We start from the raw sequence: 15,644 nt of genomic DNA, 5'->3' as shown, positions 1-15,644 counted from the left end.
CAGAAGGCAAGAAGGACCCAGATCTTGCTGGGTTTGCCACTGCCAGCCACGGAGACGGATGGAGAGGAAGGAAGGAAGAAAATGGGGATGGCATGAAAAGGAATGGAGAGACGAGGGATCTGAGGAGAGAAAGCGAGAGCAGGAAAAACAAAGTCACCACTGGAGAACTGGTGCCGGGGCACGCCGGCAGCCTGGAGAGATTCCAGCCTCGCGCTCGCCCTTCTGCACACAGATGCGATGGACTTATTGCTCCGGGAGCGAAAAGTGACTCACGGTTTTGGTATCTGCTACGTAAGAGCTTTGGGGGGATTCCTTGGCTGGCTGACAGAAAGGGAAGAAAGCAGCAGCAGTGAGGTAAAACGCGATCCCTTCCTCCTGCCTTCCTGGGAATACGCGTCGCCCGGGCTGGCTGGAGCAGCTCGCTGCTCGCTTATGATATGCAAAAGGAGAATAATTAAAAGCGCCAGCATCACTTGCAAAGTGAGTAAACACAAAGCCTTTCAAAACATGCTCTTCAGCTAATGAGAAGCTGTAATTTCTTATACTTAAAGGCAAAAAAGACCCTGATGAGGCTCGGTGGAGGGTGCGCGCGCGCCTGCGTGTGTGTGCATGTGTTTGTAGATATGAGAGAATCAGTTAATTGTTGATGATGTTTAGAAAAGGGATTATGAGAAAAGACACTGAAATGATGACAGGGAACATCTTGGATCAGAGCCAAAGAAATAAAATAATCAAGGACAATCAAGCCTGCAGCTCCGGAGAAAGCGCCGACTGTTCTGCCAGGGACTTGGAAGGAATTTCCCCGTGCTGCCGAGCTGCAGCTGGAATACGTGCTTGGCACCAGGAGGGAGAACTGCAAGGAGCAGTTTGCTTGAAGCATAAGACAACAGAAGAGAGAACTATGGAGCTGTGCTATAATTCAGAGGTTAAACAGCTTTGTCTGCTTATGTGTCAGGTGGAGACTCAGTTTTGTCCACATCTGACCTGCCCTGAAAATGCAACTTCTGAAATCCCCTGGCTGAAGGGGATTTCAACCTCAGCTGGAGCTGAGGATTCTCCAGACACCTCTCCAGAACTGCTGTGACGTTACAAAAACAAAGGAAAGGAAGCTCGAGGAATTAAGTTCTGTGGCTGCAGGACCTGATGGACCTGACCATGGGAACTGGCTCTGGAATTGATTCCTTCCTTAATTCTGGAAATCAGAACCACCTTGCTCCGGCTGGGAGTTGCAGCTCACTGCCTCTAAGCACACAGGAAAGGTGACAGTCATCGGGAATACCAGGAACAAGCTTTCCTTCCCACCTGGGCATCTGCCTGCTGTCCTGAATGGATGGATTTTAATAAATGTTGGCTTTCTCTTGGGCTGAGGTTGGGTGGGGAGAGAGAATAAAAGGAAATTTAAACCATCCTGTGACTGCTGTGTTGTCAGTGAGCTACAGAAATGCCGTCCCTTTGTTTTGGATGTTAAACTCCGTCTGACTTCATTGTTGCTGAATTTTGGCACGTTACACTCTGGGTTTCTCCAGCAGCAGCAGAAACACATGGTCTATTAAAGTGGGAATCTTTGGGGACGCGGAGGCAGAGGAACGAGCCAATCATACATGGCTTTTCCACATTCCATGTTTTTCAGCATTTGCAGGAAGCTTTCCGGATGGTATGTATGTGTGTGCCCAGGGAGGGCGGGAGGGGAGCGGGGTGGGCGAGGGGAGCGAGCGCGTGGCAGCGCAGGCACGATGCCGGGATGTGTGTCATGGACGCGGCGCGGTCGGTGCTGCCGGGCAGACACCCCTTCCCCATGCCGGGCTCGCCGAGCTGCGCAGACCTGAGCGGAATCTTAAACGCCGAGGAGCAGATTAGCATACTAACCAGTGGTGTCAACCCTGCAGCAGCCATGGCCATCGCCCCGCTCCCACAGCCTGCCAGACGCTCAACTGGCTCCTTTGTCAGAGCCCTTTTTATGTTTGTATTTGGCTTTTGTTTCCCAATCAGACTCTAGAAATTCATTAACAGCAATGAAAGGCAGAGATGTAAAAACCTATAATGAAAACAAATGATCTATTTAAACGGTGCTGGGGCTGAAAGGAGGGGGCTCACGGCGCCCGGACCAGAGGAGAAGGAAATCCTGCCACCTGGAAAATGCCTGGACATGCATGTCCTTCCCCGTGCCAAGGCTCCAAGGAGACCGTTACTACAAAGCCGGTGGTGTGTGTAAGGATGTTGTAGCATTGTCTTTACAGAGTCTCAAACAAATACCAGCAACCAGCCAGAAGGAGAGGTCGGTCCTCATTGTCCCTGCTCCGGCTGCCAGTAATGCAGGAATTACTCTCTGCTACTCAACGGGCTTTAGAGAAAACTTTCAGTGCCTGCAAACACAGACTTTTAAAATCACTCAAGTTCATTCACACCAGTCCTCTGCTCTGGCCCAGCAGCACAGGCATCCCCAATGGGAAGGCACGGTGGCCACAAGGGACGGCATGGATGAGCCACTGCCCCCGTGCCCAGAGCCTCCAGGATGCTGGACATGGCACCAGGCTCTTCAGGTGTCTTCCTCTCCTGTATTATTCCTTAAATAGATTATTTCACAAATGTTACTGTCCCCTAAAGTATCACGTGGTTGTGGAGAATAAAAAGATTTAATCCCAGCATGGCCTTTTTATCAGGATCGATCAAATAGGGGAAAAACTGAAATAATCTATGTTGTGTGGTCTTTGTTTGTAAATGGTGTGTGTGGGCTTTAAAGGTCACAGAGGCACAGCTTATGTATTTGTCATAGGATTTTTAGGCAAATCTGGAAGTTCTCAGCCCCAAAGCTCTGTGCCCAGGTTGAGTGTGCAGGTCCGTGGGGCTGGAGTCCAGCACAGCCAGGGACACCCTCCCACCGCCCTCGGCTTGGAGAGCGCCTGGCACAGCATCCTGGAAAATGTGTCACTGGCACAGTGCTCTGAGCTCGGAGAGCCTGTGTAATCTGTACCTCTGGGAAGCAGGGAAAAGGGAAATGGGCTTCAGTCTCTTTGTCATTCTGTACCCAGCTCTTACTACAGGCTGGGTCACACGGGCAAAGGCTCCTGGGCTCTGTGTGTGTCTAGAGAGGTATCCCGCTAATTCCAGCTGATTTCACTGGCTAAGAACCTATAGCTTAAATGTTTTAAAGATAGACAATGTAAAGACTTTATCTTTCAGAGAAATTAGAAGAAAATCTCCCAACACCTGCCACATGTCCACATTTTCCAGGAGGAAAACAACAACCAGCTCATGTCTGAGGAAACCTCTCTAATCTGTACATGGTAAGGACATGCTGGATAATCTTACTCAGTGTAGTTTAATCTACCTTCACAATTAGATAAACAAACCAAAGCCGTTAAGAACCTTCAAAATTTATTCTAAACTACCACCAGTCCCCACCATTACACTTTTAATTGCAAACACAGCAAAACAGTGGTGAAATCAGAATCACAGACTGGTTTGTGTGGGAAGGGACCTTAAAGCTCATCTCACTCTACCCCATGACACCTTCCACTAGCCCAGGTTGATCCAAGCCCCATCCAACCTGGCCTTGGACACTTCCACGGATGGGGCAGCCACAGCTTCTCTAGGCAACCTGTGCCAGTGCTAAATGTTTTCTGCTTGCTCAGGTTTCCTACTGACCATGGTTGGACTGCTGATGTGGGGCCAAAGAGTTTTGGAGCCACTGAAATAAAACCACATTTCCACAGCAGCTTCTGAAAGAGCCTTGTGCCAGTTAAAAGGTATTCTGGGAAATCACATGAGAACTGTCTCTCATATGTCAGCATATCACCCAGGTGATGAGCTACAAACACATTCCCACTCTTCTTGTTCAGTATTAAAATAAAGTAGAAGAAAATTACTAAAAATATGTTATATTCTTATGCCAGAAGATCCAGACACGCATTAAAAGACATTACCAAATACCTTCTTTTACTCTGAAATACAGCCTTGGTCCCATGTTCTACATTTCCTTCACACTTTCAGAGGAGCAATTAGCCACTAAACAGGTAATTATCATAATACCCCATAATGAAATCCATGCAACTATAGCAGAGTATGAACAATGGCCTTTTCCTCACCAGGTTGAAATCAAAGCCTTCCGTCTAATGACCAAGCCTATTCTACATCCAAAAAGAACACCACAAATAGCAGGGAGAAGAAAGTTCCTTTTTTACAGGGGAAGGGAACAGAGTGTGTTCTACTGACACAGAACCAAATTGTTCATTTTCCTCCCTGCAGCTGCTTAATGCTTTGGGTCTCTTCTGGAGGCACATGAGCCTTACACTATCCTGCCCTTTGGCAAAATGAAACTGTACCTGCTTGTACCAGCTGTACAAATTTAAAAGTTACAATTCTGAGAAACAAAACCCCATTTTTCCATGGATATTTAGAAGAATTATTCTCCTCTGGCTTCTTCCCACTCCCGTGAGGTCCTTCCCTATTCACTCACACTTGCTTTGCACCACTGTGTTTGTCTCTTCAACACAATTAAACCTGCAGTTTTAATTAACTAGGATGCTCAAACCAATCACGAACAAAGCTCCCTGAGGTGTTCACTGCCCATCTTCACTGCTTCACCCCAGTACCAGTTTTGGTTTGAGCTTGATTCACTTTCTCATAGCACCATCACCCCCCTCTGTCTGATGAAGCTTTGAGGTCGGGAGGGATTCCCTCAGCATAATCCCACTTTTCCTGCTCCAGTCATTAATGGAAACGGCACACAGATTGATCCAAAAATGGAGTCCTCTAGTAGATACTGCATGTTTTTAAAGAAAACTTGCAATTTCCAATACAACAAAATCAGTCAAGACATAAGAGTGTGAGAAAAGTCATAAGTGACTAAATGTGCTCTTTCTCCAAAATGTTTCCGAACATCCCCCTGCCACCTCCCTTCCCCCCTCTTACCTTCTCCATGCTTTTCTGTCCTTTCTGTGTTCCATCTTTTTTCCCTCTCATTCTCATATCAAAGTCAAAAACATCAACCACAGAGAAGGTGGTATTTCAGCATTCCCCCCCTAAGTTTCTGGATTCAGTTTACAACACCTGAAGAACACAATCCGCCCACCCCACAAAGGACACCAAGGCCTGGAAAGTTTCTTAACTAAATGGAAAAAGTAGATGCTTTGCTCAGGATCCTCTGTGATATTGAGAGCACAAAGCGAATGAGTGTCTGCCCATCACACGATTTCCCAAGGCTTCCATTTAATTTATAAGTCTGATGATTCTCAAGAAATTGAAGTGTGCACTTGTGCTGTAAACAAAATACTTCAGATAAAAACGTAGGAAGAAAGCAGGAGAGAAGCCTTCCTTAAAAGATAAGAAAACCCCAAAAAGTAAATACAAGAAAAAAAACAACTCCAAATTACATTTCTCAGTTTTCCATCGAGATAGAGAACTCTGATGAGTATTTTTTGAAGCCTGCCATTAATCCTTCCACTCCTATCGGTATCACACAAGGTTAGTTTGATATTACCAAGTATCCCAGAGATTATAAAGGACCTTATAATGACTCAGAATATACAGATATATTAAAACCAGGGACTTCACAGTGACTCACTGATTTCTAGTTACACACAAAATAATTCTGAATGAAATTACTATACTTGGACCACTGGTACAAGAGCTTTCCAGTGTCAAATCTCATGGTGGAATGACTGGTAGGAAGGGAAGGGATACTTTTCCCACATTCAGGAAGATGTGCTTTCTGCCCGCACATCATTTACCACAGTTTTAGGAAACTGAATATTTAAGACTTGAAACAGGCCATCCAAATATGATTTTCTTTCACCAATTCACACAGAAAATGAACAAGGTCAGGAGTCTTGTCCTTTTCTCATCCTTCCTTATGCCTGTTTGACTTGGACAGACATTCAAGGGACAGTTTTCCTGCTAAGAAGATTAAGCCAAGGGCACTAATCATTTGGCCTGTTCTTAATGACAGAAACTAACAGTTAGGGTCAACATAAATAATTAAATACAGGGCCCCAGTGGTTCGTCACCAGCCCACACAGAACTACAGCCTGGCAAGGTATCAGCTCTGTAGACATGTAGGAAAAAAATAATCCAAGGATGGCCTTGTTCAAAAAACAGTTTTTCATTGAAAATAAGAGGACCCAACACAACTGACCAGTGAGTCAGGTGCTCAGAAACACTTCATGCAGATGGCATTTAAATAAAACCACAGAGCCATGAGAAGGAAGAGCAAGCAAACCCTGTGGCTCTCTGAGAACACAAAGAACTCCCAACTCTGCCAGAGAACAGCACAGTTCTGTTACATGTACCTCTCTTAATCCAGGTGATTTACATTACACATCCCAGGAGGGCGACCAACACCAAAATCACCTCTCCAAGGCTTACAAAAATTAGGTCTTCCTACCTCAGTGTGGAAATGTAGAGAGGTCGCAGGATCCGGCGCCAGCGAGTGGAGCAGAGGAGATGGTTCCTACTCGGACTGGAAAAAGTCAGTATAAACTCTCCAGATCAAAGCCTGCAAATGAGAGAATGCAAAGCGTATAAAATATCCTGAAGGATTTGGAATAATGCACCAAAAGAAACAGAAGGTTGGGTACAGCATGGAGTTGTTAATATTTCTTGTGTTCAGTTCCAACTCGGTCAACATTCCCAACTGTTCAACCCCTCGTGACACTGAAGGCTGACCTGCAGCACCTTTATGACAGGTATATTTTGCCTCCTACAAACCAGACAGCTGCACCTTCCAGCTTCTTGGCTTCATAGGGAAAATACTGTTTTAGCTACATTTAGGTGGCTTTGCCAATGGAAAGCCCACATGTTTATCTGTACCACAGACCTGGCTCAGCCATCAGCAAATGCAGAAGCTCTGTGGTCTGTTCTGTTCTATCCAGTGCAGCCCAGCCTGGCTGCTCACATACCCAGCAGGGGAGTAGAGACACGAGGAAGGAAAACAAACACAATGGAGAATCAAGGAAAACAGCTGGATGCATGAAAAGCCGCCTGCTTCCCAAGGAAAACCATCCCTGCGGGTGCACAGCTTGGCACCTGGGTGGGCAGCTGACCAGGAGGTGTCATGCACCTGATGCCAGGAGGGTTTTGGGATGGGAACTCTCTCATTCTGATGGTGGTTCTTGTTGCAGTCACATGTCTGAAGGTGTCAGGAATTTATCACTAGGAATTTCAAAAGCCTCATGAAATACTGTTTGCCTCTGCCCAGTTTGTTACTCCTCTGTCTACCCTCTACACCTGAAGTTGTGGCTGCCCTATGCCTGGGGGTGTTCAGGGCCAGGCTGGATGGGGTTTGGAGCAGCCGGGTCTAGTGGAAGGTGTCCCTGCCCATGGCAGAGGATGGAATGAGATGCGTTTTAAGGTTCTTCCAACCCAAACCATTCCATGATTCTATGACACACTTTGGGACACGAGTGTGTCTGAGACACACCTAGTGAAAGGCTAAACCACCACACATTCGAAGCTTGGTTTAAACCACCAGAACAAGGAAGCTATCCAAAATAAAAAAGGTACTTTCAGGAAAATGGAAGTTGTTTCCAAACAATGAAAATAGAAAAGGACATAAATCCAGCACGCTAAGTGCAAACCCACGATAAGGCAAGGCAAAATGGGGCCTGGAGAACAATCACCAGAGTTCAGGGAGCTAATAAAAACTTCTCCAACACAAAAGCAGGAAGCCTGTCCGTCACCCAGTGCTGCTGATGGATGGGCAAGGCGTAAAGGGGGGAATTAAGAAAGATAAGGGCACAGCAGCAAAATTAAATTAATTCCTTGCACTGCTATTCACTATGGAGGGGTCAGGAGGGTTCATATGCCAGAGCAACAAATCACTAGAGGCAGACAGTGCTCCCTGCAGAGTCCTCAAAGAGCCCAAATATGAAATTGCTGAACCTTCTTCCTTTGCATCTGAGGACCGGAAGGTGATAAATTTTTACAATAGGCTTTAGGAGTGGTCATGGGAATGACAGACCATGAAGTCTGACTTCCAGTACAGGCAAAAGGGTAGAAAACTGTGGGACTAGTTGGAATTAGCAGTGATGAGTAAACACATGTCTGGGGAGGAGCCTGAATGCCAAGAGTTTATATGTACAGATCCAAGTTGTCTGACAAGGAACCAGCCCTGCTAATACGGGAGATTTGGGCTGATACAGTGGAATCAGATTTTCTAAAAGCTTTTCTAGAACATCCCTCACTAAAGGTTCTTAAGGAAACTAAACTGTCATGGAGAATGGAGGATTAATCTTACTGTGAATTCCTGATAAAAAGATAGGGAAAAAAAGGCACGAACGTAATGTTAGCAAGGGAGGGAGCAGAAATTTTGCACTGCTTCAGCTTAGTTATAAATAACCTGGCAAGAGGATACAGCAAAGTGACATGCAGGTAAGGAAGGTAACACATAGAATTTTTCAGGAAAGTAAAGTTTAAGAGTAACAGGGAAAAGTTCCTGCCAAACCTCCCAGAGCAAGACTGGAGACAGGATGCTGGTGCACATCCATGGCTGAGGAGGATCCTGGATTTAAAATCCAGGCATTCTAAATCTACCTCTTTTAAAGGCAGATATCTGTTTGCTTTAATAAATGGGGAACCACTTGGTCCTGGTGCCCTTGGACAAGGGGGAGAAGACAGGCTAAGTCCTAAGTCTGCTTTTTTTTTTTTTTGGCCACACAGAATAGCATCACCCATTCTTAGAGAATCCTTAGAGGAAGAGCAGAGGAACAGAAGGCTGAAGCTTCTTATTTGGGCCATATAATGGGATCCATCACTTGGACTTCAGCAGCTAGTAGGAGGCTGCATTCCCTCAGTCTCTGAGGTAGCACTGGAGATGTGACAACTTTCCTTTGGCTGCTACCAGGTTGCTCCTGGTCAGTACCTGACTCCATCCTCTGACTGATCGATAAAAGCAGAAAGCCATGGCTGTGAGAAATCCCCCTGGTTTTGGGAGAACAGGGAGCAAACACCTCCCACCCTGGGAGATCATCCTCCAAATCCAATTGCAAATGGGCTGAAATCCCTTTCATTGTTCTGGGATGGACGCAGGTAGGAAGTGACTGCTGAAGCTGCTCTCCCCCTGCCCAGGAATGTGTCTATGAACGGCATTGTGGCTCGTGGCCCTGCTCCCGGTGTCACAGCAGTGGGCACAGCCCACAGCCCCCGGGGCAACTTCCCGCACCCGGGTATGGCCTCTGCTCACATCCCACAGTTGGTAGGATGGGATGACGGAGACAAATGGCTCTGAACCTGTCACAAAAGGATTGTTTTCTAGAAAGGGAGCTCTGGTGAAAGGAGGCTTGTCCCTCTGCCCAGCCTCACTGGCTCCTCTCCTGGGGCTCCTGATTGACGTGGGAATCCCTCCTGCGTGGCTGTGACTGGCGGGGAGCTTTCCCCATCAGCAGCTGCCTTGATTCTACAGCAGCTGAGTTACTGTACGGCAAAGAAAGAGCACCCGACAAAGCCCACACTGAACAGCCGGAGCGCTCCTCGCCAGCACAGAGACAAAGCCCACGGGGAGCCGGGGGTGCCCCGACGCCTGCCCGGGGCAGCAGCGGTCGGGCAGCACCTGCCCCCCTCGTGCAGGGCCGGGGGCACACGCAGGCTCGGGGCGCTCGCCTTGTCCCACCACGTGCCCACACACTGAGGCCACTTGTTCCCATCTGATCGCAATTAGCACCGTGCCAAATTCCGTGTGCCCCACGCTAATTCGGGAGGATGGGCATGTCACACCCTGCCAAGAACTACAGCCACCACTGAGCCAGGGCCTGCCGACCCTTTCATTAGGCTTTTGTTTCAGAAGTGAGGGCTTGTGGACTCCCCTTCTTTGTCAGAAATGCCTGTGGAGGCACTAGAGGAGGCAAGAACCTCAGGTCTGGCCTGAAGGATGCTGAGTGTGTGATGGAGCAGGGCAAGGGATGGCTGCCACACCCCCTGTTCTGTCATGGATAACCTTCAAATCTAGAAAAATCAACTGCCTCCCAGATGCTGAAAGGCCAAAGCTGCATCATTGCTGCAGAGCTGGTGCGGGTGCTGTGGGAAGGGAGCAGGGAGCACGTCCCTCCCACCCCTCACCTCAAACCAGCCACAGAGTGACCACCCAGGACACAGCCCACACTGCACCCACTGTCCCACAGCTACAAACAAACCAAATGCTCTCAGGACAGGGCTGCACCCTGATCACACTGGGCTGCACCCTGATCACACTGGTCTGACCACATGCAAGATCATTCTGAAAACCTGAGATGAAAATAGAGAAAATATGATTGGTTTCACTAATGCCCTGTATCAGATGCACTGTGCTGTGCAGCAGCTGCTCCAGTTCCCAGGCAGCTCTCAGAGGAGCCATCATCACCCCACACAAGGGAGTGGAGATGCTCCTCCAGTGACGTGCTCAGGCCCCATGCCCAGGGGCTGTGTCCCCCTGCAGACCAAGCCACGAGCGGTGATGAAAACATGCTCCTTGCTGCCTTTTTGTCTCCAGCTGCCATTTGAACATCACTCCTGATGTCATCTGAGGATGCCATGATGACAGCCAAAATGCCATCCACAAATTATGCCCACTAAGCTGGTGATGTTCCTAACATTTCTGGGTGGTGTTTCCCACCTGCCTGATGATGGCCAGAATAGAATCACAGAACAGTTTGGGTTGGAAAAGCCCTCTAAGCTCATCGAGTCCAACTGCTCCCCCAGCACTGACCCATGTCCCCAAGTGCCACATTCACATGGCTTTTAAATCCCTCCAGGGATGGGGACTCCACCTCTGCCCTGGGCAGCCTTTGCCAGTGCTGGAGAACCCTTTCCATGAAGGAATTTCTCTCAATATCCAACATTACACAGACTCAAGCAGTCCAGCTTTTGACAGACCTGTCTGCAGTACCCAAGGCTGTTGTAGCCTGTTGTAAAACCTCAGTAATTCCCACTGATTCTGAGGAGAATGCTGTGAATTACCAAATTTGTCAGGTTAGCAGCACAAGAGCAAACTGTTCAAACAGACAGAACAATGCTTCACAAAATGCAATTTAACTTATTTTCTTAACTGTGGGCTGATTCCTATTTATGCTAATTCATAACAGATTATGAACTCTATTATGTAATTGGAAAAATGACCATAAAACTTTCACAGTCCTAGAGAGGTTTTGGTTGTCTGTTTTTTTACACTCCATTGCTTACAAGGGCTGGCACACACATGGCTGGACCCGTGTCCCCAAGTCACCCCACACAGACACAGAGCCACCATCAATTGCAGGGCACAGCTCCGCTCCACGCAGCAAATGAAGCCATTTATCGAGCCCTGGTGCTCTGTGAGGGACTGTGGGAGGGACATGGATCTGTGTAGAGGCTGAGGCACACCAGGATGTGGCCAATTGCCCCATCTCTGGGACTGTTCAAGGCCAGGTTGGACGGGGCTTGGAGCAACCTGGCCTAGGGGAAGGTGTCCCTGCCCACGGCAGGGGGTGGGATGAGATGGGCTTTCAGGTCCCCTCCAACTCAAACCATTCTGGGATTCTGTGATGAAGACACTGCTCTGCTAACTGGAGTGCTCCCACAAACATCTGCCTTGGATTGGGGAGGGCTCCTCTGGGTCACATCCTGCTTTGCCTCCTTGCTTGGGAACAGGACAGACAGACAGTGACTGACTGCAGAAGGGAAAGATACACAGTCAGCACCTCAGGGAGGAAATCCCTCAGCACAGCACTGCAGCAGGATATGGAGTTGTTACATTTTAAATCCTGGTTTTGTGGGTTTTTTACCCCTGGGTGTGCATTGCTGGCGGGGCCAGAGTTGGAGTGAGGGGCTGGGTGTGCAGCCGCCGTCCAGAACCGGGTGTTTGAGCTGTAATTGGTTTGCAATGATTGTATCTTTTCCCGTGTTATTGCTGTACATGGCCGGGTTTTGTACAATACTGAAAATCAATAATAATGCATGAAAAAATGTTCTCCCACCCCCCTTAAAAGTTAAATAATCTTGTTAGGATTCTGGCACTGCTATTTTTAATCAGTTAGTCCATGTTTTTCACCCTGAGCTCAAGACACACTGGGGGTTACCCACAGGACCCCCTGACTGCGGAGCCAGTGCTGCGTTCCTGCTGGGGCTGATGGGCAGGTATGGCCAGGGGAGCCCCTGCCCTGTCTGACATGCACAGGGACGTGGCTCAGGCACTGCTACCTGGGCAAGTCCAAGGTGGTGTCACCTCTGTCACCAAACGTTCTGGCTTACATGGGGGAGTCAGACCCAGGAGGGAGGTTGACTCTACCCCAGTCATGGGGAAGCCCATGGCAGGAGGAGCCAGAGCTCCCTGCCAGGACAACACACCTCGTGCTGCTCTGATGCTCTCTGCACCTCCCTCAGGACCAAGGCAAGCAAAGACTGTCCCAAACATACACAGTGCCACCAACACTGTTGTTTTTTTGTTTGCTGACGTATAAAACAAATCACAGAACTGCAGAATGTTTTGTGTGGGAAGAGACCATCAAACTCATTCCACCCCCTGCCATGGGCAGGGACACTTTCCACTAGACCAGGTTGCTCCAAGCCCTATCCAACCTGGCCTTGGACACTTCCAGGGATCCAGGGGCAGCCACAGCTTCTCTGGGCAACCTGTGCCAGGCCTCACCACCCTTATAGCCAAGAACTCCTTCCCAGTATTCCATCTAACTCTGCCCTCTAGCAGTGGAAAGCCATTCCCCTTGTCCTAGCACTCCAGGCTCTTGTCCAAAGACCCTCTCCAGCTCTCTTGGAGCCCCTTTAGGCCCTGGAAAGACCTCTAACGTCTTCCCGGAGCCTTCTGTTCTGCAGCTAACTCCAAGTAGAATAAAAGTAGAAAACCCCCCCACAACAGCCTATTTACTCTCCACTCCAGATTAGGATTGGGATAGAGATGGTACAGGAGGTAATGAGCGTGATGAGATGAGAGCAGGGGAGCTACTTAAAGAGATTAAGGGATTCAGGGCAGTGTAATTGAAAGGGCCGATGGCCTCACCGTGGCCTTTAACAGCTCCAGGAAAAGGAGCCTGACCTGCTGCAGCACCCGGCAGCAAAACTGGGCAGCTGGGAATGCCCAGCTGGACAAGGGGCAGGACACTCACAGATAGCCACAGCACCCCAGCAAAGGGTCATCCTGACCTCTGGGAGCCCTGGTACAGCCTCATCCCTTTTTGATATAAATCCACTGCTTTTTTCTAGTTGGGAACTGACCACCAAACCCAGAGCCTGAAAGAAGTGTTTCATGTTAAACGGAAACATTTATATTCCTGAAGCAAAACTACAAAATGTTTTGGGTTTTATAAGAATATTTTGTTTGATGCAAGCAAAACCTTTCATTTGGACTGTGGGGTTTTTAAAATGTTCTGTTTCAAGAGAAAACCTTGCGAACAAAACAGAGACATTTTCATTTTTTCTAATTTTTCTAAAATATCTTCACTTTTGTTCAATCTCTTCAATTTAATGTAGCTTTGCAAACTTTTAAAAACTGTTTTTCTGAAAACAAATTACTTCCCTGTATGTGCTGGGTCACTGCAGGAGCCTTTGCTCCACCACAAACACACACACGTGTCTCCGAGTTAAGAGTGTTTTGTCACGTTATCCTGGCCCCACAGTTTGGAATTCCTCAGGAATTAAAGCCTTACATAAACACAGCATTTAACTCCATTACAGTATAATAATGATTTTTAAACAACTTTGTAATAGGTTCTATAATCTTTTTTTAAAGTGCATATTATTGTACTGTCACAGTTTCCTTCGCTCCATAACAGCCCAGTCAAAGCAACAGATACGAAGGTAAACACAACTGGGAAGGTACCGAGTGCTACGTGGCCCCTTTCCCAGGTTTAGAACTTGCTTCTCCCAAGTGCCAGCTGCTCCACAGACAGGCCATACTAATTGTGGGACAATTTGTGCATTCTTAAACTAAAATATTTTTCAGTTAAAGCAATGCATAAATTATTTATTCATTTGTATTTGCATTTAAATAGTTGAAAAATGTCCAAATTAACTGCTTTGAAAATCGTTCCAGAATTTCCCCCTAAGCTGTGACCTTGTGGCCAAGTTTAATCTTAAAGCAAATTGAAAGAAGTGTTTGTAACAAACACGTCCAATGGCTCTGAACGTGCTTTGCTCCAGAGAACCAATGCAGCCATTTGCAAACTCAGCCAAGGGCTGCATTTGAGGCCCCCACTTGGGGTTCAGACCCAGGGTTTCCACCAAGTTACCCAATTCTAGAGCTGACAAGCCAAGATTTTGTTGGGGAGGTTTTATCCATCCTACTTTGCGGCTTCCTTAAAGCTCCTGCCTGCGCCGAACACAGTCCAGCCTTCCATTAAAAACCTTCCCAATGCCAGTGGTTGTGGTGGAAAACACTGAGTGTTAGAAACCAGAATTCCAAGGAAAATAGGAACTACATCGGTTTTAATATTCTGTACACTTGTGTCAAATCTGAGCTTTAGGGAGCTCAACTCACGGCCCTGACAGTAGTTTTATTCCCATCACCTCTAACCCTGCACGTACCTACAACCAGTTCTGCACCTCATGGCCCCGGGCTGACAGCCCAGCCTGACCACAGACCTCCAAAGCCAAACACTGTTTGGTTATGGTCTCCACAGCAAGTTTAGCTGCAGGGTAACAGCCTGTCCTTCCTTTGTCATAAATCTGGTTCCTGCAAACAGCAGAAATTACAGCAGATTAATTCCTTACACCACCCCTCGCAAGGAGAACTGCTGAGAGGGAAGGGAGAAGCACAGGCACTGCTCTAAGATCTCAGCCAGCAGCAAAATGTCAGGAACCAGCAAGAGAGGTGGTTTCCTGACAACATGTGTCCTGATACCAGTTCCCCCAGACAAGGGGGAGCTCCCATGCTGACAACTCTGCTCATTTCAGGAACAGAATGACGAAAATAGTTATAAAAGAGAACTCCTAAGTGTGCAGACGAGGACAAAAGACAAAAGACTTTGTCAAATCTTCAGTGAATAGTCATGTAACTAAAGAAGTAGCCAAGAGGTTTATTTAATATTTAAAATTAATAGTAAAATTCTAAGATAGTAAACACCTAAGTCAAGAGAGCAGGATGGACTGGGTTTGGGGTTCCTAACTTAGCAACCAACTAACATTGGCTCTTTGGCTCTCAAAGGCTGCGGACTTCCAAGATGGGAATACCTCAGGGTTTTGGCCCCACAGTAGTCTGACCTCTAGATTTGGGTCATGGCATGCTATGAAAAACCTCACATGTCCTTGTTGGACCCCTGGGCAGGGCCCTGAGCTCCCCATGCCCGCCGTGTGGCAGGTGCTGGGTTGGGGGTTGGCACAGGAGAAGGAGCTGTCGCTGCTGGGCCTGCATCACCGTGCCAGGAAGCACCAACCACTGTACAGTGGATCACTACTCATGTTGCTGAGACAGGGGTGAAAAGAAGCTGCTGTGCTCTGCCTGGTGTAATTGCTATTTCTTTTACACATCTTATAAGAGTGTGTGATTCTTTAATAAAACCTTCGAGAAAACATCCCAAGCTCTCCCTCTCTCCAAATACTCATGCCTCAATTTATATAAAACAAAACCGCTTACCAAGAAAAGCAAAATTATTAAAACAGAGATCTAAAAAGCACAGGAGGCATTTCAGACTCCTGTAAGTAAGTTTAAAACTTGAAGGTAGAAAAAAAATCAAACGCCAATCAAGAGC

Source organism: Manacus vitellinus, unplaced genomic scaffold (assembly GCF_001715985.3).
Source record: "Manacus vitellinus isolate BGI_N305 unplaced genomic scaffold, ASM171598v3 scaffold_10_pilon, whole genome shotgun sequence".
Classification (NCBI taxonomy): Eukaryota; Metazoa; Chordata; class Aves; order Passeriformes; family Pipridae; genus Manacus; species Manacus vitellinus.
The sequence above is the reverse complement of the archived record's forward strand: the minus strand, read 5'-3'. Positions refer to the sequence as shown.